The 24,039-nt window shown below is 40.5% G+C and overlaps 1 protein-coding gene across 12 annotated transcripts in view; it reads right to left on the bottom strand.

Moving 5' to 3' along the window:
• The window catches only part of Mapkap1 (MAPK associated protein 1), a 227,227-nt gene extending 212,466 nt beyond the window's left edge, over nucleotides 1-14,761 (bottom strand). For 5 of the 12 annotated variants that reach the window (XR_007104884.1, XM_047523962.1, XM_047523963.1 and 2 more), the window contains exon 1: nucleotides 14,503-14,760. The gene's annotated coding sequence lies outside the window, so the exon portion shown is untranslated. Of the gene's footprint in view, nucleotides 1-14,502 lie in introns of all 12 variants that reach the window. The other 7 variants (XM_047523955.1, XM_047523954.1, XM_047523961.1 and 4 more) reach the window with 3 other exon arrangements.
• Between the last annotated feature and the right edge of the window lie 9,278 nt (nucleotides 14,762-24,039).

The raw sequence follows: 24,039 nt of genomic DNA, 5'->3' as shown, positions 1-24,039 counted from the left end.
GCTCCACCGTGTGCTCCTCTGAGGGGAAGGTAGGATGCTGCTGCTGCTGTGGGAAACAGTTCGGCAGTTCCAAAGTGCTTATAAACATAGAGGGGCTGTAAGAACCAGCAATTCCACTTCTGGATACATACCCAGAGGTACTGAAAACACATGTTCATAGGAAAAAGGTGCATGTTTACAGCAGCATTATTCATAACATTTGGGACGAGCCCAAATGTCCAGCAACTGATGAGTAGATAAACAAAAAATGTGGTATATGCACCAACTGAATACTACATGGCAATAAAAAGAAGTACTGATATATGCTACAATATATATGAACCTTGAAAACATTTTGCTTCCCAAAAGAAGTCAAATATAAAAGCCCATATATGTTGTATGATTTCATTTATATAAAAGGTTCAAAGTAGGCAACTTTACAGAGACAAAAGTAAATCAGTGGCTCAGGAGGTAGGTGAGAAGGAACGGGAAGTGACTGCTAATGAATTCAGGTTTCTTTTGGAGGTGAAAAAAATATGTTGGAATAAGATAATAATGGAGGTTATACAACTCTGCAATTATACAAAATTATTTAATAGTATACTTTAAAGGGGTGAATTGTGCCAGGTGTGGTGGCATAAGAGAGGCTGAGGCAAGAGGACTTCAAGTTCAAGGCCAGCCTATAACCTAGCAAGGACCCTACCTCAAAATACAAAGGGTTGGGGGTGTAGCTCAGTGGTAGAATACCCCTAAGTTCAATCCCTAGTACCAGTGGGGGGATGGGAGTGAAATTCTATGGTATGTGAATTATATCTATTTTTAAAAAAAGAAAGAAAGGAGATAGAAACACAAGAAAGATAGAATCCATGCTGCTGCATCCTAGATGTCTTCCAGTGTAGATGATTCCAACCCAAGGACATCAACAAAGTACTTAACTGAGCAGAGCCAGCAACAGTAACCATAAAAAATTTTAAACAATTTTAATTCTTTTTAAACAACAGACATGAAATTCTGGGAGGTGCCAAGGGTTTTCCTTTGGGGTGGGGGGGGGGGGACTGTCAATTGTATTAGTAGAGGTAGCTAACCTACATTTCTAGTTGAAGGAGATTAATTCCAGTGCCAGAAATCCCAGCAGAACATCTGACTTTGCTGAAGCAAATCCCACACACTGGAAGAGCTTTTCTTCCCAGGGCACCAGACAGCATTCTAATCCAAAGCATGGCCCTAAGAAGCTAAGAAACAAGGCCTCTGTCAGTGGCCTACTGAGCCACTGTTACTTCAGGAATAATTCTTCCCCTCGCTTTGGGGAGTGGTGGGGGAACTGAAAGGGATGAAACAAGAAAGGCAACATGGCATGACAAAAAAAAACACAAAGGTTTGGAAAGCTGGGTATGACCCCAATTCCACTACCTAGCAGCTGAGAAAAATGGGATACTCCCAGTTTCTATGCTTCAGTTCTCTTTTCTTACTTCACAAAGGTGCTGTCCCACTGTAGGACTGAAAAATGACACTCAAATATTAGTATCCTTCCTGGTCCACCTGAAAGAAAATTAGTTGCTAATACCGTACATTTTGGGGTCAAATTGGAAAATAAGACTTATCTACCTTACCTATAACATACTCAAACACAATCTTGAACTTAAATAAAATTATGAAGTATATAGAATATCCAAGTCAGAAGCCCTTTTTTCTTCTTCTTCTTGCAGTGCTGGGGATCAAACCCAAGGGTCTTATGCATGCTAGGCAAGCACCGACCACTGAACACATCCCTAGCTCCATATCAGGAGCCTTGACTCCTTTCTATGAATCCTATAGGCATTTAATCATCAACCCTGTGCATCCTAACTCTATCTCTAGATCTTGTCCACTTTCTTCATCTCAGTAATCTAATGCAAGCCACCATCACTCATCAAAGCTTTACAGTAGTTTCCTAATTTGTCTTAAAAACTAACCAAACTCCTTAACATGACTGAACCTTGCCTACCTCTATGCAGTCCTATCTCCAAATCACCCTTCTATTTCTTTCTACTCCAAACATTTTGTGCTCTTTTATTACTGTTGCTATTTTGTTTTGGTTTTGGTGGTACTGGGGACTGAATGTGCTAGGCAAGTACTCTACCAACTGCTACATCCCCAACCCTAACTTTGTTCTCTTCAAGCCTTAAATGTACACTTCTCCCTGAAAGCTTTCTTGTCCTATCACCTGGCTTAGATATTCCTTTCTCTTTTATCCTTCTGATCCCTATTTGGGTATCACTTGTCCCAGGAAGATTTAACTTTACCAAGTCCTATGTAGGTGTTCCTCCATACTGACCTTGGCTCTCATTACTGTAACACCTCTCAAGCTAGGTTCTGCTTGTCAATCTGTACTGTTCTTGCCATCTAGATCCCTGCAATTTAGACTGCAAGTCCCCTAAGAGCAGAAGCTGCATCTATAGTTTTCACTGCTCAATTCCTAGAACTATACCTAGTTCTTAATACAAACTTAGCAAATACTGACTGAATAAGTGAATGATTATAATTAAACAAAAAGCTAAAATGATTCTGTTTGTTTTTATGTAGTGCTGGGAACCAAACTCAGGGCCTCATGCATGCTAGGCAAGCACTCTACCACTCAGCTATACATCCAGTCCAGGAAGTAGAAGATTTTATATATACTATTTTCGTGATATAAAAATGGTTTTTAAAACCTTAATTGTAAAGAAAATTATAAATATAAAAATGAAATCCAATTCTTCATAACATCTGTGGGGGAAAAGGGACTTGGGCACACATGTACCTTCTACAACCGTGAGGCTAATACCAAATATAATCAAAAGGAATGAAGCTACTACCTCAGTGGGACTGGTGCTCTTAGCACTGGTCCGAATCTTTCGATTTCCTTAACTGGAAAAGGTAGAAAAGGTATGAATAATCCCCTGCAACCCCACACAAAAGAATGTTAGACACACTACAGAGAATGTGCTTACTCCAAATAGCTCACCAAGAGAAGGTTACTGTGAAATACTTCAAATTCCTAAGCCCTCAGGACTGCAGAGTGCAGGGAGGGAATGTTCCAAGCACAGACTAATGGAAGAAAGTATAAATGAAATAAAGCCTGATGCATGACTATCTAAGGAAATCTAAGCTGAAGACAGAGTATATTTGTTCTGAAATCATTAACCAAGCTTCAGTTTGTAAAACACATTTGAAATACTTAACATATTTTATAAGTTCCACATATAAATCATAGAGATAACTAAAGTAATTAAATATAAAATAATATCCTTTGCCTAGTTTAAGATATATAAACCTCTATCATATTTCAGGCTCAGTTTTTATATTTTGGAATTTTTTTATACCAACAATTTGAATTCTTATCATGTTACTGCCTATGTAAACAAGAAATGAAGTTACACCAACTTGAATTTTTATTATCATTTTGGGGATGCAATCCCTCTTTTAAATCTGTTCATATTTTAACTCAGCAACTTCAGTGATCAAAGCTTCATTAGCTTGTAAACAAACTGTTTCCCAGGTAAACTGAATTGCCCTACGCAAGGATCTTAAGCAAATAAATAAGTACAAAACAGGCAGAGATTATAAATTAGGGCAGACAAATCTGTATCTAGCCCCACGCCGGTAAAGAGCATTCTATCAATATAGTGAAATGCTAATCTCCTAATTAACAACCTAATTAGGTAATTATGGCTTTGCAGAGGGATGCCGAAATGAAATATGACAACATGGTCACCTCTTTATATGGCACCTGTGGGCCTTTTCAGCTGTCATTGCAAAGAGTGCAATATCAATTTGAACAGATGACAAAGTGCTGTCATTTTTCATTCTGATAATATACAGAATGCTTTGGACAGAAGCAGTTTACAAAAGAAACAACTTGCCTGGTATTTTCCTAATTTAAATATGCTAAAATACTTTGTTACATTTTTTGCAGGTTTTTATACTGCTTATAAGAAAATTACTGGGCACATTAAAAAAAAAAAAAACTAACTGGTCACAGTCCTTAATTGTACATGCTGAAACTATTTCAATTATGAAATGCATGACAATAGAAAAATGTATAAGGCAACAATTCATCATGACATTTTAATATAGTTATAAGAAAAATTTTAAATCCAAATTAAAATATTCAAAAATTTTAGAAAGTGAGATAGAAGTTCATACTTGTCAAGTAAATTAAAATGGAGACCAAGTCTGAAAAATCCCTGAGCGAAGTCAGTTAGGCCTCATAAGTGACTTGAACCTTGCTTGATTTGCAAAAGTAAGTGAAACATAATTTGTCCTATTTCTTGTAAAATGTTTAAGAAAACAGAACTTAAGCTCAACTAGTCAAAAGTAGCCCACAGTGGGCTGGGGTTGTGGCTCAGTGGTACAGCGCCTGCCTAGCATGTGTGAGGCACTGGGTTCAATTCTCAGAACCACATATAAATAAATGATAACATAAAGGTCCAACAACAACTAAAAAAAAAAAATTTTTTTAAAGTAGCCCACAAATTTATCATTATAATTCCTAATGGGATGGATCAAATAAGGCAACTCTACAATTGTCGCCACCAAATATTTTCTTTGGTTTACCTCCACATTCCTCCTAAAATAACTTTCTCATTGCAATCTACTTGTGAACCACTTCTGATTTAGAACTGACCACTTTATGCATCACTGTTTGCTCAAATAAATTATTTAAAATTTTTTGTGCCTTAGTTGACTCTTTTTTTAAACACAAATGATTTTCTACATCAAAAAAACACTTCCGGGACTGGGGGTGTGGATCCGTGGTTGCGCAATCACCTAGCAAGCATGAGACCCTGGGTTTGATCCTCAGCACCACATAAAAATAAAATAAAAGTATTGTGTCCACCTACAACTAAAAAAAAATTTTTTAAAAGCACTTCCTAATACATAAGTACTAAACTTACAAACAAGCTCTGTATACCAATGGCCAATCTTGCTTTCAAGGAGATAGGATCGTACTCCTTCTGAAAGTAAAGACAAAGCTATCCCAAGCCTACTCCTGATCCTGATCCCAGTGGTCACTGAAGAGGTGATGGGAGAACTGGAACACTGGTACCAACACAGATACAAGTCTTCTTCCATGATATTCTCTGAAATAGGTTTCTTTTTGTTTTGTTTTGTTGGCGGAGGCAGGGGTTACCCTGGAAATCTTATTAACACATTATGTCAAAACACATGAAACTATCAGTACAGGGTGGCTTGTGCCCATAATCCCAGCTACTCAAGAGGACTGTGAGCTCACAACCAGCCTGGACAGCATAGAAAGACTCTGTCTTTAAAAATAAATAAATAAAACAAACACACACCACATATATATACACACACATACATACATATGTAACCATATTCTAAGTGCAAAATGAGGTAAAAATAGCTTAAAAATGCAATCGATCTACAGCTTCAAAATCATCTGCATTAGGCAAGGGGGGTGGAATTCTATTCACAGCACCGCCACAAAAAAAAAAAAAAAAAAATCACCCACATTAGTGAAAACTCTATTGATTGAAATGATACCACTGCTTCTATTCATACTTGTTAATATCAAGTTTAAACTAAAATTATTTTTTATTAAAAATGGTTTTCAAAAATATTTCTAAAAAAAAACAGACTTAAAATCTCACCACCTCTTCTTTCTGTTCTTTGCAACCATGTTTGACATAATTGGGAACATATTTTACTTGTACTTTTTTCACTGAATATTATATGAGCAATTAATGTCACTAAAATTATTCTAAAACATCTAAAATGACTGTACAATATTTCCATTCTATAGCTTTTCTATAATTTCTCTAACCTTTGTTCAATACTAAGGTGGTTTCTAATTTTTCCTATTATAAATACTACTGCAGTGAAGATCTTTGAACATGAATATTTTTCTACATCTGATTACTTCTTTAACAAAGATTCCTAGAAATGAAATTACAAGCTCAAAGGCATACATGGAAACTTTTTAAAGCTTATACATACTGCCAAAGTGCTTTTTAGGTAAGTTTTATAAATTTACATTCCCACTAGTAGTATATGAGTGACCATCTTACCACCAACCTTTGCCAGCAGTATTAGGGTTTTATTACATCTTTAAACTTCATATCATAAGGTTATACCTATAATCAAACACTCTAACAACATAATAAACAGCAACTTTCTGCATGCATTAAGTTTAAATGAATAAGAAGAATGGCCAGAACTGATGACAATACCAAGACAAGGGCCAGTTCCAATATCTAAATCTAAAGCAGCATGAAAAGTGGCAAAAGCACCAAATTTAGAGTGAAACAGTTTGGCATGTTTGCACACACCGGTAGTCCCGGCAACAGGAGGATCACCTGAGCTCAGGAGATCCAGGCCAGCCTGAGCAATCATAGCAAGACCCAAACTCGAAACATAAGAATAGTCAAAAACAAAGGTTCGAATCCTAGTTTTGCCAGGAACAGGGAATACATAATATCCCTTGTTCTAATAACCTCAAAGGGTAGTCACAGGCACAGAAAAAATAATATTAGCAACTGGAAGGGTCTGTTATTCATTTAATAGCCTAAGAACATACTAAAATCCTTTGCTCAATAGTGCATAGTAGTTAGATATACTAAGTAATTCACAAAGCACAATCAGAAGTCTCATTCCTTCATAACCACTGCATAGTATTACTGCTTGTTACTAATATCCTAAACGTCTTATGTCCCTAAATGTGGGTACCTGCATCTCTCCAGAAGTTCATGGTACTCATTAGATACTGATATAAATGGCTTCATTTAGTTCACACAAGTACAGCATGAGATTGGCATTATTGTCACCATTTAGCAGATTGTCCAGGTCCCACAGCTAATAACTGACTCAGTCTGTATTCAAATCCAGGTGAGACATTTCAAAACCCTACCTTACACTGAATTAAGATTCATGTACATGCTGGTGGGATTGTAAATTGGTACAGTCTCTCTGGAAAGCAGTGTGGAGATTCCTTAGAAAGCTTGGAATGGAACCACCATTTGACCCGGCTATCCCACTCCTCAGTTTATACCCAAAGGACTTAAAATCAGCATACTATAGTGATGAAGCCACATCAATGTTTACAGCAGCTCAGTTCACAATAGTTAGATTGTGGAACCAACCTAGATGCCCTTCAATAGATGAATGGATAAAGAAACTGTGGTATATGTACACAATGGAATATTACTCAGCTATAAAGAATAAAATTATGGCATTTGCAGGTAAATGGATGGAGTTGGAGAATATCATGCTAAGTAAAATAAGCCAATCCCAAAAAAATCAACGGTGGAATGTTTTCTGTGATAAATGGATGCTGATACATAATGGGGGGTAGGGAGGTGTAAAGGAAGAATGGAGGAACTAGATTGTGTAGAGGAAAATGAGGGGAAGGGAGGAGCAGGGGAAAGAAAGATGGCGGAATAAGACAGACATCATTACCCTATGTACATGTATGATTACATGAATGGTGTGACTCTACATCATGTACAACCAGAGAAATGAAAATCTGTACTCCACTCATGTACAATGAATCAAAATGCATTCTGGTGTCATGTATAACTAAATACAACAAACAATTTTTAAAAATAAATAAAAGAATAAAAATATGAAGTACAAAAAAAAAAAAAAAAAAAAAAAGGTTCAAGTCCAAGGACTGGGAAGGTGGTTCAGTAGTAGAGTGTTTACATAGCATGAGTGAGGCTCTGGGTTCAATCCCCAGTAGCTTAAAAAAAAAAAAAAAAAAAAAAAAAATTTCAGGTCTGACCTTCAGTTCTTATTAGTCTCCTGTATGTCAGCAAGTAAAGTTTACAGATTTACTTTGCTTTCAAAAGTCATTCCTTCAGTTTTTTACCAATTACTCTGCTAAAACAGTACTTACTTACAATACAGTACCTAAAAATGGGTCCACAGGGAACAAAACATGCTATTTTTTGAATATCTGAATTTTTACACAGTCCACTTCATCTCCATTAATAGAAGCATATTCATAAATGTACACTCAAGCATGGGATATTATGAATCTAAAAATGCATATACTTAAAGGTAAATGTAACATTACACTCAATTTATTTCACAAGCAATTACAATAACTTAATTCCAATAGTTATTCTAATACTTCTTGCTTTGTCCAGAATTTTAGAATTTGTCTGTTTTGTTTTTTAATGTTTTCTCCCATTTTCTCACTTTCAATTACATAAAACTGTTTTCTACTTTTGGCCCAAATTTTGTGTTTCTTATATATTAAGTCTATTTTCCCAATATATCTAGATGCTGCCAACTAGAGTTAATAAATCCTGAATGACTGTTCAGGATTTATTTTCTTCATTTTTATATTCTATGTTATTTCCTAACACAATAGAGTATGAATGAAAACAAGTATCTAGAAGACTAATATATCCTCAATTTTCACCTTGTGGAAGCTGGGTATTAAAATAAAAATAAATTAAACTCTTGGGCTGGGAACTCCCTGACCATATTTCTCTCATTCTGCTGGGTGTCTCTACGCTCCCTTTCAATCTTATGTGTATGTGAGTATATATAGTCAACAAAGCACTGTACACATCTGGGGAGCACCTGGCCCATCAAGGTCCTTCCCCAGAGGAAATAAGGAACAAAGAACAGAGAGAAGAGCTGAGTAGTGGCTCCCTACCTGCCATCAAGAGAAGAGGAAAAGCATTTGAGATTTGAGCCTCTCTCTACTAGGGTCTGCAGTCATCAGTTGTGTGACGTTCAGCATGCGAATTAGAATCAGACAGCTTGGCATCCTGAAAAGATCTCAGCAAGGCTTGAATTTTACTCCTCATTATTAACCAGAAGGGGAAAAATTTCAAAGATTTTTAAGTGACTTGACCAAAATCCAAAAGGTACCATTAGTAGTGTAGTTATAAGCAAGATTAAAGTCCATCTCACTGGGTCAGGTGGCATGCGCCTGTAATCTCAGCAGCTCGGAAGGCTGAGACAGGAGGATCGCAGGTTCAAAACCAGTCTCAGCAACTTAGCGAGGCCCTAAGCAACTCCATGAGATCCTATCTCTAAGTTTAAAAAATACAAAAAAAGGGCTGGGGATGTGGCTCAGTGGTTAAGTCTCCCTGTGTTTAATCCCCAGTACCAAAAAAAAAAGTCCTTCTCAGTCTATTGAACTTTCTACTAAACTCTAACTCACTGGATGTCAGTTTCTTAATTAGAAAGATTATAATTACCCCCTTTATAATACCACCTATCTCACAAGATCATGAATATTAAAGGAAATACAGATAAACAAATCTGCAATATACTTCATGATAGCATGGTGATGACCAGAGACAGAGATCTGTTAGCATTTAAAGTGCTAAGAGCACTGAACAAAAGCATTATAAAGTCATATCAACTGAACCCCATTCCTCCTGAAATCAGCCTATCAAATATTCACCCTTCTACTCCCTGAAAAATGCCAGTGCAAGCTACAATGCCCCCTCACTCTGGCAGTCTACCAGATTTATGATCGATCATCACAACATGGTATTATACCTCCTGACCTGAATGATGAGTACTAACATTTTAGCAGCCAAGCTGGGTGCAGTGGCACACGTAATCCCAGGACACTGAGCAGAAGGATCACAAATTCAAGGCCAATCTGGGTAAGTTCACAAGACCCTGTCTCAAAATAAGAAACAAAAAGAGTTGGGATGTAACTGAGTGGTAGAGTACTCTGGGTTCAATCTCCACTTCTGCAAAATGGTCATTTAAAAAATCAAATTTCAGCAGTCAAGTAGATCAAAGTTCATTATCAGACAGCCTACAATTGTACACAGCCCACAAACACGTTTTGGTCTTCTATAAGTTTTTGTTGTTGTTGCTGTTATTTTGATTCATTGTACACAAATGGGGTACAACTTTCATTTCTCTGGTTGTAGGTCTTCTATAAGTTTTTAATGGCAAATTTTTAAACTAAGTACATTTCATCCAGGCGCAATGGCACAAGCCTGTAAACCAAGTGGCTTAGGAGTCTGTGGCAGGAAGATCACAAGTTCAAAGCCAGCCTCAGCAATTCAGCGAGGTCCTACACAACTTAGTGAGACCCTATCTCAAAATAAAACATAAAAAAGGGCTGGAGACTGGCTCAGTGGTTAAGTGCCTCTGGATTCAATCCCTGTACCCCCCAAAAAATAAATAAATATAAAATCCAGATTTCCAGGATCTTTTCAAAAAAAAAAAAAAAAATCAGAAAATCTAGGACACTGGACTTACTTATTCACATGGCTACAACCAACTGGAGTTCCTGCCTCAGCTTTCCAAATAGTTGGGACCAAGCATGCCACACATCTGGCTACCTTTCAAAGAGGCATATGCGCTCCAGTTCACCAAGTCCTATCCTACTCATTATAATCCATAATGGGCGCAGGACTTGGGAGACCCCAAAGGTAGTGTTCAAATAAAACTGAGTTAATAAACACTTGTTTACTCTTTTTTGACCAGTTCTTTCTGACTCTTAGCAACTCACTCAAGTGTGACTTCTGGGTAACAACCCCTAAGCCTTGGGCTACTCATATATTAAATAGGGATAATACCACCCACCTCACAGAAATTTAAAGATTAAAGGAAATAAGGTGTAAAAAAGCATTCAACAATGACTGAAATACAAATGCCTGCATACTTTGGATCCAGAATTTCCCTCAAAGGCCCATGTGTTGAATGAAGACTTAGTCTTGTTCAGAGGTGGAGCTTTAGAGAAGGGATAGGACCATGAGGGCTGTAACCTCATTAATGGGTTAATCCACTGATGGGTCATAGATGAATGAACTATCTGGGAGGTAGTGGAAACTGTAGGAAGTGGCACATAGTTGAAGGAAGTGGGTCCTTGATGGCATGCCCTTGGGGACTGTATCTTGTCCCAGGCCCCTTCTTTTCTCTCCTCCTCTGCTTCCTGGCTGCCAAGAGATGAGCAGCTTCACTCCACTGCACTTTTCCGTTGTGGTGTGCTACCTTACCATAGACCCAAAATCAATGGAGCCAGCTGAGAATGGACTGAAACCTCTGAAATCAAGAGCCAAAATGAATCTTCCCAACTTTAAGTTGTTTTTCCCAGGTTATTTTGTTACAGCAACAGAAAGCTAACTAATACAGTGCCCAATCATTATAAACTCCACACAAGCTGAAATGTGTTAACTTTTGAATCAAAATTTCTCAAAAACTTCAAACTTCACAGAAAACACAATGTCGGGGCACCTCCAACTGGAAAAATGTGACAGAATTCCTTGTCATATGATATTTTGATATCTCTTGCTATATATTTAACAATAAAGCATATACATTAGAATAACAGATTTCCAGTAAATTCCCAGATTGAATCATACAAATTCACTGAACAAGTTTTCAAAATCAGCAACAAGTCCATCTCCACCACCAAAAAAAAAGAAATATATTTGAAGTGACATTCAGTGCTGAGGCCACTTCCACTCCTCACTATGCCTACTGCCTACCAGCAACTGGCACACTAGAACTAGGGCTCAAGGGCTGGTTCCTCTGAGGTCTCTCCAGAGGGTCCCATCCACATTACAAAGAACTGCAGCCATGGTGCAGTACGACAGCAGAGACAGTCCATATAGCAACTCAGCATCTCCAGCTGTATAAACCAGGACTTTTGTTTTTTTTTTCTTTTTGCTTTTTTGGTACAGGAGATCATACTTAGGGCCTTATACATGTCTAGCCCATACTCTACTACTAAGCCACACCACCAGCACTCAAGGAAGTTAACCTCTCTGTGCCCTAGTTTCTCATCTGGAAAATCAGTATACTAATACTACCTTCCCATATAGGTATAAACGAGATGAAGCATTTAACACAATGCCAACACCAATCAGTGAGTACTCATTAGCTACCACTATAAGTCAACAACCTCAGGGTGGGGACCAATTTTATTCCACTTTGTATCCCCAGGATCTAACATTTTGCCTGGCATTGCTGAATCAACCATAAATCCTCAAAATATTTATTAACTGGAAAAGTTATGAATAGAAATAGGAAATTTACCTATACCACCTGGCACTTAAGCCCTCACTGACTCTGACTCCAATTTTATCTCCAGTCTGCAAAAAGAAGTAATAGTTTGCCCTACTTGGGCTAGAAATTCATTCACCACTATAAAATCACATGACAAGCATTATATCTTTGCATCTTACAGCTATTATTTCAGGGCACCTTACCATACATGGATTGAGTATCCCTTATTTAAAATGTTCGGGATCAGAAGTGTTTCAGAGTGTGGAATTTTCCAGAGTTTGTGATATCTGTACAGACTTTACAGGATGAGCACTGGTAATTCAAAGTCTAAAATCTGAAATGCTCCAAAACTGCAGCTCAAAATCACAGATTTTGGAGCATTTTGGATTTTGGGTTAAAGATGTTGAAACTGTGACAGGCACTTTATCAGAATTAGTTTATTAGAATTCAAAAAACTTCTTGAAGTCAATAACCCTGGATGAGGAAAATGACACTAAAAGAAATTTGCCAAAGTTCATCTATCTAATAAAAGGACCAGGAACTGAACCAGGAGTCTATGCTTATTCTCTACAAACTGTCCTCCTGTTCACATTCAAAATTGGACTGACCCACCTACCATCTCTTTGCCTTGGAAGATTAGTCTCATCTACCTTTAAAGAACTGTCAGGGCTGGGGCTGTAGCTCAATGATAGAGCACTTGCTTAGCATGTGTAAGGTACTGGATTCAATCCTCAGCACCACATAAAAATAAAGAAAGAAAAAAAAAGAACTTTCAGTACCATTCATTAAAACATTCATATTTTTCCTCCTGATCAGTTCCTTCAATAGGTACTTGTGCAAAGAGAGCTATGGTGTGAGAAAGAAGACAAGACAGATAATGGGAAAAGTGCAGTTCTAAGCATCAGACAGACCTAGGTGTGAATGCTGGCTGTCTTATACCATCTGTGTGATTTCTCCTGAGTCCTACTACTCTGTAAATTGAGGTTAAAAAGATTAACAAGAAAAAGCTATATGCAATATGTAAGACACCGAGTTTACTTCACATTCTGGAACATTCCTTAGCCATATTCCACCTCACAGAAGTCAACGTCCTACCATAACACAAAAAGAACTTTCACATAGTGTATTTATCACTATTGGATTACTAATTTCCTTCCCTTTCTCACTAAATTGAGTTGCCTGCGCACAAAGAGGGAGTCTTCTTTAATCTCTAAATTGCCTACTACCGGTACCTGGCATACAGCCTCAGTAAATATTTATTAAATGAAATAATTGTAAATAATGAGTGATTATAGGATTATAAATGAGAAATAATTTCCAGCTGGGGATGACCTAAATTGATTGAGGGAGACTAACTTCAACCGGGCCATGAGTAGCATCTCAATAGGTAGAAACAGAAAATGGAAAACCTTCTAGGCAGAGTAGGGAGAATGTCCCATCAAAAACAACTGACAGGAAAAAACAAAAGTGATGAGATTCTACTTATCTACAGTAATGGGTTACAGTAGGACCTTTTCAAGCATAAATGGAAAGAAAGACAAGCGCCTGATCAGGAGTGTAGAGGAATGTGAGTACAATTTGGCCTACACAGTAGTTAGGTCTGAGCACACAGATGAATGGAGAAAGTGCTAGCAGCATGCCCCACAGACCCAGGAAGTCTGCAGGTGTGTAGACTGCAAAAGATAAAAACAAGTACGAATCTATCGAGAACTCTTTTTGTATTTACTGAGCACCTGTGTGGGCTCACAGAATATGAGGAATAAAACATGATGCCACTTTTTCTGTGCTAATAGGTTTTTACCATCAGGGATCCACCCGTTCAGCTTGTCAAAATAAAAAGAATGTTGACTTCAATGTGTCTGTCCGTTTGACCATTCACACCTGTGAAAGTTTTGAACTGCGCTTTTTTGAGTTTACAACATGGTGTTTTGCACAATGCCAGGTACTGTGACAGCTTCAAAACTAACTTGCATTCATTCAGACTGAAGTTTTAACCTATTTCAGAGACAATTTGGGGATCTGGTTAAAGTTATGCTGTTGAAACTACATTTTTTTTTTCTTTCCCCATACTTAAACACTCCTTGCCACTCCCACAAACCAAAAAACTGAACCAAAGTTCCAGCAGCACTTTAGGGAGAAAAAGTCTGCAGACTGCCCCTTGCAGGTGGGGAGGAGGGGCACTAGGAAACAGGCATCACACAGGCAATGCTTTAAAAACTTGATTTCACATTATGAACATCAGGGCACCTAGATGTTGCCGAGTGCAGGGCCAGAGTGCTGCAGCCAACTGCACACACGCCCCCGCCCCAACTCTACCAGTCGTCCAGCTTCTCCCCTAAATCACACGCCCGCTGACAGGCTCAGGGCAGCTCCGGTTCATGGGAAAGGCCAGGAAACGGATGCTCCCAGGCCACCTGAGCAAGGGCCTGATAGGCGGCCCGCTGGGCAGCGCCGAGAGCGGTTGAGTGAGGGGGGCCGCCAGGTCCCGCGCGTGGGCGAGAGGGCGGGCGGGCGAGCAAGGGAGCTAGCGGCTGGGGCAACCTTTACCTGAAGCTGCTTCCACACTACGGGCCGGGTCGGCCCCAGTGCACGTTCCTGAGGGGAGGGCCCGGCTTCCCCACGCCTCCCGGCCCGTGCCCCGAACTCTGCACTCTCGCGATCCTCAGGGACCGGCGCTCCTACCGGCCCGCTCAGCTGCCGCTTCCCGGGCTCGCCCTCATGCCCCCGCTGCTCGCCGCCGCCGGCCGGCCGAGCAGCAGCCCTGTTGCCCTGAGCCGCGCCACGACCCGGAACCGCACCCCGGCGCACCGGAAGTCCCTGACCGGGAAGGAGCCTCTGGCTGGGGACGCAGTGCGCAAGCCCCAGAGCCGAGAGCGTGGAGCAGCGCCCTCCCGGGAGGCGGGGCCAAGCGGGAGGCCCCGCGCATGCGCGCCGCTGCTCCGGCGCCGGGGAAGAGATTGACGTGGGGTTTCTGGCAAAGAACACCAGCGCGAGTACTATCCTTGAAGAGACAACAGCGTTAGGGTTCTTTGCAAATAATCTTTCTCCATACTTCCTCGGAGAAAAGTCCTCAGTTGTCCGGAAATGAGCGAGGAGGCAGCTTAGCCGCGATATCTGAAAGACCTGGGCTCAAATGCCAACTCTAACTTGCTGCATGTCCTAGGCTACTCACCTCCCCTCTGGGAGCCCCACCCATAAGAAACACTCAGCAATGGGCCTGATAGTAATAAACACACAAAAAGCTATGCCTTTTTTTTCTCTAAAATGCAAATAATAATTTATGTAAGAGAACTACCAGGAGGTTTCGATGAGATCTGAAAGGACTGACACCGAACAGGGGCTCCCAGTTTTCAATCTCTGCCCTCTGGAAATCAGTGGCAGAAGCCATGGTGACGGGGGAAAGGGACCTTAAGCAGTGCAATGATAGTGGGAAGTTTCTCAAAAATGTATTGAGCAACCGGGCGTCCTGGTGCATGCCTGTGATCCCAGCGACCTGGGCGGCTGAGGCAGGAGTTCAAGGTCAACTTGGGCAACTTAGTGAGATCCTGTCTCAAATAAAATAAATACATAAAAGACTAAGGAATGTAACTCAGTGGTAGAATGCCCCTGGGTTCAATTCCCAATACCACCAAAAAAAAAAAAAAAAAAGTTGAATTTCAACCCTGGGGGACCCCTACCCAATTTTAAAATCACCAAACAATACACCATGGATCGTCTCATGTATTCAAATATATGACAGGTGTCGTCACAAACGGGAAAGGAAAGGCGCCCAGGTGCACTCGTACACTTACAGCTCCGTCAGGGACCTGTTGGAGGCGCTCTGCAAAAGAACAGGTGTGAACAAGTGCTCCATTTTCTGAAATCACCAAGATCTCTGTCTCTGTCTGTGGTACTGGGGGTTGAACCTCTGGAAAGTTCAGCGGTGCAACACCACCTCCTGCCCCCTTCCTAGATCTTCCTCTCCATCTCTCCATTTTCAAATCTCTCAAGCTCCAGTCTGAAGCCCAACTGCTTGTCCCTCAGGCATATGAAACTCGACTGGACTAAAACGGAAATCAGCTGGAATGCTAAGGATTTATAGGTTCAGAAGATCCAATACCAATTCTGCCATTTCTGGTCTCGTGACTTACCCTCTCCAAACTGCCTCTCCTTTTGTGTTAAATGAGAATGGTAAAAGCCCCAGCTAACCTCTTTGAGTTGTGGGATTGTGTGAGCTAATACATACAACTCACACAGAACAAAGCCTGACCCGTGGTGAACATTTACCTCTATTCCTATACCTCCACTAGTACACAGATTTTTGGCAGGGAGGGGATTGAACCCAGGGTGCCTCTATCACTGAGCTACACCCCAAGCCCTTTCTCTTTTTGATTTTGAGACAGGTTCTCCTTAAGTTGCTGGGTCCTCAAATTTGGATTCCCCTGAGATTCCCAAGCAGCTGGGATTACAGGTGTGCACCACAGTACACAGATATTTATTGAATGCCTAGTATGTATTAAGCCTGTCTTAGGCACTGGAAATTCAGTTACACAAAGGCCAGACAGGATTTCTGTCCTAAAGCAGCTCATAGTCAAGTTCAACTATGAGTTTGAAATAGTTACTATGGCAAGTTGACGTGGAGGGAAATATGGTACAGTTTCAAGGACATTATTGAGGAACCAGTTGATAATGGAAACCGTGAACTTATGATAGTATTAATATGATGATTCCTGTGATTTTTCCTCTTGCTAGTTTGAGAAATCAAGACACATGCATAGACAGAGTGAGAAACTGGATTAATCCAAGGAAGGATTTTTGCAGGACAAGTCATGACGCCTTGTGCTTGCAAGGCAAGCACTCTACCAGCTGAGCTATCTCCCCAGCCCAAGATCTCATCTTTTAAGAGTACTTTAATATAAAGGACCACAGAATGTGTGCTGGATAGGGAAGAGAATTCCAGAAATGCTGGTGTCATTGGCCTGAAGTTCTCAAAATGTACAATGGAGGTCAATGACAGAGTAAGGCAGAAGGACAGAGGTGTCTTCAGAGATTGATGTCTTAATGAAGATCTTCAAGTGAAGAGACAGGTGAGAGTGTGTTCCCTGCTTCAGGGGAACGGAAGGGGAAATCATTGAAAATGAGACCATTAAGGAACTGAGAAGCTCATGGATCTCAAAAGCCCCTAGGATCATGGACAGAAGCAGGTGAAGAGGAAACCAGAGGTGTTTCCCACCTGAGGAACAGCACTGGGCAGGTAGATGTGGAGAAAAGACAGTCAAGGATGGCAGGAGACGAGGAGAGTCCCACTGGAGTATGGAAGTCGGGTTGAAGAGCAAAGCATATGTTGACCTCTTTCCAGACCTAGCGGTGCATGGTGGTGGGACCAGAGCTAACACATACAGAAACACAGCACTGTCTGTCACATGGATGGTGCTGGCCAGGCAGGCTAGGGGACCCCAGCAGCCTTGAGAGCATTCCTGAGGACCAGGTTCCACAGCCTTCATCTCTAGCTTAGAAAGAAAGTCATATTAGGGGGTGGCTGTTCCCTTTCTTCTGGTTCTCAGGACTAGACTGGGACAATGGGCAGAGGTCAAAGATGCCTACTAGCTCTGTGGATTTCAGCAAGCTACTTGCTGTCTGTATCTCCATTTCCCCATCTAGGTTGTTGTGAGGACTCTGAAGCAATGCATGGAGGCTACTTAAAACAAACCCCTGGTACCCTGGAAGTGTCCTGTAAATGCCAGCTCCTGTGGACCAGCATGCCAAGATGGGTTGCAAGGGTCGAGTTCCTTTATGCATTTCCTTTCCTCACATTCTGCTGGAACTTCAATCACCCTTCCCCTGCCCACTCAGGAAACTCCTATTTGTTTTTCAAAAGTGGCTTAAAACAGCCATTTATTATTTCTCAGGTTGCTGTGGTGATGGTGTGTCTCCTGCCAGTCTTGCCTGGGCTTGCTTACCTCATTGCAGTCAGATGGTGGCCAGAATGTTTGGAAGGACTAAGATGGCTTCCCATCTATGACTGGAAATGTTGGTAGGAATCCGTTGGTGTTTCTCCTTGTGCCCTCCCACCTGACTGTCTCAGTTTTCTACATAACGTAGCTGCAGGATTCTGAAAGAATAATCACCAATGTACAAGTGATGTTTTAAAAAATATATTTGTGGAGCAAGGTGCAGTGGTGCAGGCCTGTAATCCCAATGACTGGGGAGGCTGAGGCAGGACAATCACAAATTCGAGGCCAGCCTTAGCAACTTAGCAAGGCCTAAGCAATTTAGCAAGACCCTGTCTCAAAACAAAAATAAAAAGGAATGGGGGTGTAGCTCAGTGGTTAAGTGCCCCTGAGTTCAATCCCTAGTACAAAAAAAAAAAAAAAAAAAAATATATATATATATATATATGTATACTTTTTTTTTTTAACACACACATTAACCATTTCTACTGTTTGTTTGTTTGTTTTTGTAGTGCTGGGGATTGAACCCAGGGCCTATGTGCTGGCAAAGCAAGCACATAATGAACTGAGCTATATCTCCAGTCTCTACTCATTCTTGAAGACCCAGTTCAAATACTGCTTCCTCCAGGAAGCTTTCCCAGATTACCTCTCTCTTCCATAATAGGTCACATGAATCACTTCATTCTGTTTACCATTTGTCACGCATTTATCCCAAAATGAACACTAAATGAGAAGGTGCTCAAAAATGTGCATTTTGACCACCTTTTCATTTAACGGAGATTTGGAAGCAATTGGAAATCTTGTTTTACATAAGCATTATCAGCACATGGAAAATATCACTTGGCCAAACAGGATGAGGAGCAGAGCATAAACACAGTAGGGTGAAAATAATGCTCTTTCAAGCCCTGTCAAATCTGTAGAGTAAGAGGAGGCACCTTCCAGTTACTTGCAAATGTGTGTTCTTTTTATTTTATATGTGTAAATAGATTTCCCAGCTATCTTCCCAATTTTGACTTCTCCTTTTGAAATATTTTTTTTCCTCCTAGAGAGAAAAGATGCATTTATACTCCCATGGTATAATGCAGTTCCAGGAAAGAGTAAATTAGGTGTCAAAGAAGCCCCCAGAAGTGCACAATCTTACAGCACCATAGTGTTTTTTCAAATTTAAATAAAGTTTCAATGTAAAGAATTTTTTAAAGCAAATATACCACTTGTAATAAGGTAAGTCTGGTGGGCAGAAGCACAAAATTAACCAACCAGAAAATCTTTAAATGTAACACTTTGAGGAGACTGTTTAAATACAGATCACTAGGCTAGGGATGTCGCTCAGCGGCAGAGTGCTTGCCTAGCATGTGTGAGACCCTGGGTTCCATCCCCAACACTGGAGAAAAAAGGCAGATCAGTTCTGGAGGCTCGGCAGAGATTTGCCCAGCTTTGTTTCATGCTGAATATTATTTCTGGTGAGTAACCCTTTTTAGGTACTTAGGGTGAGAATTGGACATCTGGTTTTATTATAGTATTTCTGTAGCTAAAATATCCAGGCCCTGTAGCCTGCGTCTGGTAGTGTCTTTGTGTGTGCGTGTGCCAGGAAATGAACGCAGGGGCACTTAATCACTGAGCCACGTTCCCAGCCCTTTTTATATTTTAAGACAGAGTCTTGTTAAATTTGCTTAGGGCCTCAGTAAGTTGCTGAGGCTGGCCTCGAACCTGCCATCCTCCTCCCTCAGCCTCCTGAGCAGCTGGGATTACAGGCGTGTGTCCCCACGCCCAGCCGGGTAGTGCCTTCCTTATTTCAGAGGTTAGCTAGTACAGTGAGTGCCAACCCCTAAATTAATTGATGTTAACAGTACTTAGGATGTAAAAAACAGACTCGTATGTTTTGTCGAATGCAACTTCCAAGAATGCATAATTAACAGTGTCTCCATTAATATACAGTATGTTCAACAGTGAGACACCGCTATCATAAATAAAGGTAGACATGGATAAATTTATAATTAAAAATGCATTAGAAATTACAAGCATAATTTATTTACTAATGTGCACTGGAATAAATTTTATGTGTAATATTTTAAAACAGGGCATTAATAAATAATAGTGAACATAAAATGTTTTTGCAGCTAAAAATATTTCAATAAATATTAGTAAGTTAAGTGTGCTGCAGAGTTATAATTGCTATGAAGTCAAGTTCATAGAACAGAATCATAATGGAGAGGATTGTTTCTTGGGTGTATTCAAAATGTCAGAAACACATAGCTGTTTTTCTGTGAAGCTGACAAGTTAGGTTTTCAAAGTAGTGCCTGCAAATGTTTTAAGAATAAATGCATCCCAGTGACTCAGGAGACTGAGGCAGGAGAATCACAAGTTTGAGGCCAACCTGGGCAACTTAGTGAGACCCTTTCTCAAAATAAAATATACAAAGGGTTGGGGGTATAGCTCAGAGGAGTGCTTGCCTAGCATGCCCTGGGTTCAATCCCCGGTAGAGGAGGGGAAATTATTCATTACTTAGGACACAAGGTAGTGAATAATGGAGCCCAGTATTGAGAAAACCAAGATCCTCTGAGGGAGCACATCAGTGGGGACAGTACTGAGGATGGAACCAGGACCTGGTGCATGTGAGGCAAGCATTCTACACTGATCTACATCCTCAGCTCTTGTTGTTTTTTATTTTGAGACAAGGTCTCACTAAGTTGTAAGGCTGGACTCAAACTTGTGATCCTCTTGCCTCAGCCTCCTAAGTAGTTGGGATTATAGGCGGCCACCAGCCCAGTCAGAGAGAGTACATTTACAGATGGTGGATTCAGATCTTATCCACTTGTTTGGCCCACAGTAATTTGAAGCAATTTTTCCTTAGAACCTCTTACTTGAAATTTGAAATTTTCACTAGAAAATTGACTTTATAGGAACAGGGATATAGCTCAGTGGCAGAACACTTGCCTATTATGTACTAAGCCCTGGGTTCAAACCCTAATACTACAAAAAAATAAGTAAAAAAAGTATTGACCTTGCACTCTGGGTGTGTACGTCTGTGTGTTTAACTATTCGTTTTTGTGGAGCGGGGGAAGGAACCTAGGGTCCTGCACATGCCAAGTACACCCTGCCACTGAATACACCCCCAGGCCTGTGCTTTGGCTTTACCAAGGGCAAACAATTCCCAGATGCCAGGCACTGTTCTGAGTACTCACATCTTCTACCAATTTCATGGTCTTAACCACCTCACTGACTCCATTATGTTAACTTTATATGTATTTAACTTTTGGAGTGTTCACATCACATGTTATTGGAATTCTAAATCCCACAACACACAGCAGTATTTGTTTGATGCACCTGAAAAGAGAACTTTATGTTTATGTGTAGAGTGTTGTACATTTTGCTTTTTTTTTTTTTTTTTTTTTCAGATAAACCTGTAGTTGATTAACAGTAAATGGCATCCATCACTGGTCCACCTTACCCCGTGCCAGGTTCTGGGCTAACAGGGAGTCTAATTTAATGCTCCAAACAATTCAGTAACTGGATGTTATTATCCATCCACTTAATGAATGAGGAAACTGAGTCTCAGAAAGATGAAATCACTTGCTCAAGATGATACAATGTGTAACTAGCTGCCTGGGAAGCCCCAAGATCTCTACTCACCCAATAATAACCCGCAGCCCCCGTTCTTAAAATAACCCTGTCCTTTCTCTAAATTGTGTTGGTGCCCAGTGTCTCACAGTCCTTTCAGCTGGGTTTTATTTTTTCCCTGTTGATATCTAATCTAAGTCCCTCCTGTTCCCATTTAAGATAATTCCCTCATGTCCTGTCCTTGGTAGACAAGAACTGATGTTTAAAACACATGAGCAATATCCCTTTAGATATTTGAAGATGGCTATTAAATTCTCCTTAACCTTCTTTTCTCCATGATGTGTTATTAGTAACCCCAATTCCTTTTGCCTTTTCTCACAGGGACTCTTTTTAAAGCATTACCCCCCAAGTCAATATTCTTAGAAAGTGCTTTTAGGTTTTCTGTATCTCAATTCATTATCATCACCTTCAAAGAGCACCCACATGTGCATGTGAACTGTGGTGGAATTTATACAAGCCAGGAAAGCTGATGTTGCCCCAGCTCCAAGAAGATACCTGAGTCTCCAAATAACAGTCTTTAAAATCCTTCCTGTGCCTGCATCATCTCCCCACCTTGCCTGGGACAATTTACTAAACTAGAAGTAACGTGAGGCAGGAGGGTATGTCAGTCATCATACCCTGATAACCAGCACAATCGAAGCACACAGCTAGATAAATATTGATATTATAGGGAATGAGGATTACCACTTGATAATCTGGCCCAGGCTAACATACTCCTTCACACCTATTGGGCAACCCTAGTTAGATTAGATATCTCTCTATCAGTGGTCCAGAACAACTGTACATTAAATGCAGTAAGTGGCTGTGGAAAGGTGTGAATACTGTCACTCTAGTGACTCTGAGCAAAACTGATGCTTAGAACAATGATGAACAAACTCCAGCCTAGAAGTAAAACAAAATGAAAGGTAAATAGCTCCAAGGCTGAATCCACGCAGTCTGACCTGCTCAGGGCTGTTCTGCTTCTCTGGAAATATTGGAAAGCTTTCACACAGCGGGATCTGCGGCCTACTTGTCCACAAGCAGGTCACCCTCCTGATGGGCGGTGGATGTGACGAAGGCCACGATGCAGCCACTGTTCTTCATGACACTTATGCTGTGCCTTTTCCCATACCTGGCCCACTCCCAGGGTTCTTGGGTTGAAGCCCCTGGTCTGGTTTTAGGAAACAGCCCAAGAACTCATGTCTGCTTTTACATAGCAAAGGGATTGGTAGGAAAGGGGAACAGTTGAGGGGGAAGCCAACCTGTTCTTCCCAAGCACAAGTACAATCTCCCCCCTAATCTGAACATTATACTGGAGAGAAAAAGACTGTTGAAAATAAGGGGGTGGGGGGTATGGCTGGGGGCTAGGGTTGTGGCTCAGTGGTAAAGAGCTTGCCTAGCATGCGTGAAGCCCTGGGTTCAATCCTCAGCACCACATGGAAATAAAATAAAGGTATTGTGTCCACCTGCAACTAAAACAAAATATATATTTAAAAAAAAAAGGGCTGGGGATATAGCTCAGTTGGTAGAGTGCTTGCCTTGCAAGCACAAGGCCTTGGGTTCAATCCCCAGCACTACAAAAAAAAAAAAAAAAAAAAAAAAAGAAGGGGGTGAGCAGGATTATAAATTATTCATCTTTGTAATTCCCATATTTTTGTTTTGTTTTGTTTTTGCAATACTAGGGTTTGAACCTAGGACCTCACTCACGTTAGGCAAATACTCTACCAATGAGCTGCATCCCCAGTTCTTTATTTTGTACAGGGTCTTACTAAATTACCCTGGCTGACCTCAACTTGGGATCTTCCTGCCTCAGGTTCCAGGGCACCACCACGTCTGCCTGTATTTCCTGTCCTTTGCTAAAATCTTAGCACAAAATATTGCACATAATTTTAGCTTCTGCCCACTTGTGTGACATGGATGGGCGGAGTCATATCACTTCTCTGTGCCTCAGTTTCCCTATATGTGCAGAAGTAATAACATCTGGCATTATATAATGCCATTTAAGAATTGTAAGATGTTCTATATATGTAAACTACAAAAGAGAAAAATTGCCTCTCAAAGATATAAATTCTTTGTTGTTGTTTTGGAGTTACTGAGGATGGACCCCAGGCCTCAAACATGCTAGGCAAGCACTCTATCGTGGAACTATATCCCCAGATGCTATGATTTTAGCATTCTTTTCTCCCAAGGAAGATAATACAGAGGTTTTTGAAATATTTTCCCTTCAGATTCAACAATAGTGATTTCGAATTTAAAAAAATTTCATTCTGAGTCATGCATGCTGGAGCACTCCTACAATCCTACAAGGGAGGCTTAGGCAGGATTGCAAGTTTAAGACAAGCCTGGGCAACTGTCTCGAAATAAAAAATAAAAAATAAATTTAAAAAAAAAGAAAGAAAAAGAGGGGCTGGTGCTATAGCTCAGTTGGTAAAGTGCTTGCCTCACATGCACAAGGCCCTGGGTTCAATCCCCAGCACCACAAAAAAAAAAAAAAAATATATATATATATATATAAAGCAAAAGGGACATAGGAGCTAATTAAAAGCTCTCCACATGG

The sequence above is a fragment of the Sciurus carolinensis genome, chromosome 14, assembly GCF_902686445.1.
Source record: "Sciurus carolinensis chromosome 14, mSciCar1.2, whole genome shotgun sequence".
Classification (NCBI taxonomy): domain Eukaryota; kingdom Metazoa; phylum Chordata; class Mammalia; order Rodentia; family Sciuridae; genus Sciurus; species Sciurus carolinensis.
The sequence above is the reverse complement of the archived record's forward strand: the minus strand, read 5'-3'. Positions and strand labels throughout refer to the sequence as shown.